Consider the following 2,977-nt stretch of genomic DNA (forward strand, 5'->3'; position numbering starts at 1 on the left):
AAATGATCACAGGTAAATTTATTAAAGAAACCTTGGCGGAGGAATTGAATGAAAAAGTTAAGCCTATCATTGACTAACATCTCGTTGTAAGAAACAAATTTGTTTCTACCAAATCTTTTGATTCTTTTATTTGTTTTTTGTCAAGCGATGGTGGGGGACAAAGACACACACAGACACACACGCGTGCACACACACACACACACACACACACACATACGACCGGCTTCTTTCAGTTTCCCTCAACTAAATCAACTCACAAGGCTTTGGTCGGCCCGAGGCTATAGTGGAAGACGCTTGCCCAAGATACCACGCAGTGGGACTGAACCCGGAACCATGTGGCTGGTACGCAAGCTACTTACCACACAGCCACTCCTGCGCCTATACTTAGATCTGATCTAATGGTCTTTAACACAGGAAAAGTATTAGAACACTATAATAGTTTCTGACTCTGACTCACGTACCTAGTTATTATGCCGGATGTTTTCAAATATATCAATTGTTATCTTGTTCTAAGAGCCGGCAAGCTAATAGCTCATCCCTAACAAATCAGCATGTACATGGGTGAACCGACGAAGGAGATGAAATTACAATGTGACAAGTAGTTGAGCAACTTACTAAAATTTATTATTTCCCTTAGATACACTGTTGCTTTGCCTGAAATAATAACGACAAACGTCGGCCTTTCAAAGCCTAGCCAGGCTCATGAGCCCGGTTTCCCGGTTTCCATGGCGTATGTGTTCCCCCCACCAGCTAGTCGGAACGCCAGTCCATCGCAGCGCTACTCAAGAAACAAAAAGAAAGAGTAAGAGAAAGTTGGGGTGACAGAGTACAACAGGGGTCGCCACCACCCCCTGCTGGAGCCTCGTGGAGCTTTGGTGTTTTCGCTCAATAAACACTCACAACGCCCGGTCTGGGAATCGAAACCGCGATCCTCCGACCGCGAGTCCGCTGCCCTAACAAATGGGCCATTGCGCCTCCACTGCCTGAAATAATAATCTATACATATTCGAAAACACTAAATATAATGAATCAAGCAAGCAAACCAGACATCATTCTCTTGTGGAAATGCCTTCCCCTTATTTCTTCATTACTTTCGGCTTTATGTTACCAATCTTATTTATTTAATTGAAGAGTAATAAATGGCTGAATAGATTGGGTACCGGAAAAAAAAACTTTATATAATTAAACCATATTAGATTCAGCGTCCAAGGCATTTCCTTCCAACATCCTAAGGATGATGATATTAATTTAAGACTTAAAAAGTAAATAAAAAAAGTAAACTTTTTAGGGGATCTAACTCCTTATTTAACACTAAACTTAATAACTTCCCTTGAATCTTGGTGATGCTGGATAGCCGTTGCTAAAATCGAAAGCATTCTAGTTGTGAGTTTCCCTAATTTTGTTTGAAGTCGTACTATGTGTGTGTGCGTGTGTTTGTACATATAAATGAATATGTACTTTTTCAATGTGTACAAATAACACGGAAAAATAAATAGATTGTTACCAGGGTAGCAAAAAATTCACATAAGTACCATAGAAAGGTAGAAATTCCAGTGTTTAGTGAAATGTTTTTGTATAACAGATAAATAAAGAAATGGAGTTAAAGGCACGTGTTATTCAAATCTTTATACTTCCGGTATATGTTTCGAAGAAATCATTGGTATTATTCCAGAGAGAATAAGATGATGTAAAACAATGCGATCTTCTCATCAGGAGAAAAAGAGAAATAAAACACATCAATAAGCCATTTTAACCGAATGTGATAACTGCATATATGACGAAGGGAACGGTGGCAAGTTATTCTTTAAAAAATAACCGTTAATAGATTTAACGTCAAATACAATATAGAGCAAGAGAAGGAAGAGAAAGAAAGAAATTAGCAGAAAACCAAGTATGGATAAATGTAGTGCGATAGATGAATGGGAGTAAAGCTTAAAGGCGTGGAAATAGATACATTTAGTGGATGAGGGTGGGAGAAAAGTAACCGTAAATCCGAATAGGGTATCACCAAGATTCCACTCGGGAGTACCCATCTATTATCACCCCCCCTTTTCTCATTTACATGTAGAAATTCATACATACATGTTGAGATACATGGTACTTCAATACATATATGTAGTTATATATAATCGTATGAGTGTACATAGATTGATATGTATATACGCATGGGTAAATGCATGTGTGTGTGTACGTGTATGAGTATGTGTTGTGTGAGTATATGTGTGTGTATGAGTTTGTACATGCATGCACGTATGAGTATGTGTGTAGATATATGTATATATTGTATATAAGCGCAGGAGTGGCTGTGTGGTGGGTGGCTTGCTTAAAAGCCACATGGTTCCAGGTTCAGTTTTACTGCGTGGCTCCTTGGGCAGCTGTCTTCTACTATAACCTCGGGCCGTGTGTGTGTGTGTGTGTGTGTGTGTGTGTGTGTGTGTGTGTGTGTTTGTACCCCCACCATCGCTCGACAACCGATGTTGGTGTGTTTACATCCCCGTAAATTAGCGGTTCGGCAAAAGAGACCGATAGAATAAGTACTAGGCTTACAAAGAATGAGTCTTGAGGTCGATTTGTTCGACTAAAGGTGGTGCTCCAGCATGGCCGCAATCAAATTACCGAAACAAAAAAAATATGTATGTACGCACAAATATATGCATATGTCTATGTAAATTAAAATTAAAAAAAAGTTTTTGAATTTCAACCGTTGTCTGCGAAAATAGTGACATACGTGTGCAGAGATGGATAAGCGTATATACCTGTATACTTTAAGATTATACGTATATATGTGAGTGTGCATACGTGTTTATATGATTGTGTGTGCTTGTACATATGTATAGGTAGGTTTATATTTGCATGTATGTAACTAAGACATTGTACCCATTCACCGTTAAACGGTGGTGAGAGGGACATATACATACACACACACACACACACACACACACACACACACACACACACACACACACACACATATATA

The sequence above is a fragment of the Octopus bimaculoides genome, chromosome 1, assembly GCF_001194135.2.
Source record: "Octopus bimaculoides isolate UCB-OBI-ISO-001 chromosome 1, ASM119413v2, whole genome shotgun sequence".
NCBI classification, from domain to species: Eukaryota; Metazoa; Mollusca; class Cephalopoda; order Octopoda; family Octopodidae; genus Octopus; species Octopus bimaculoides.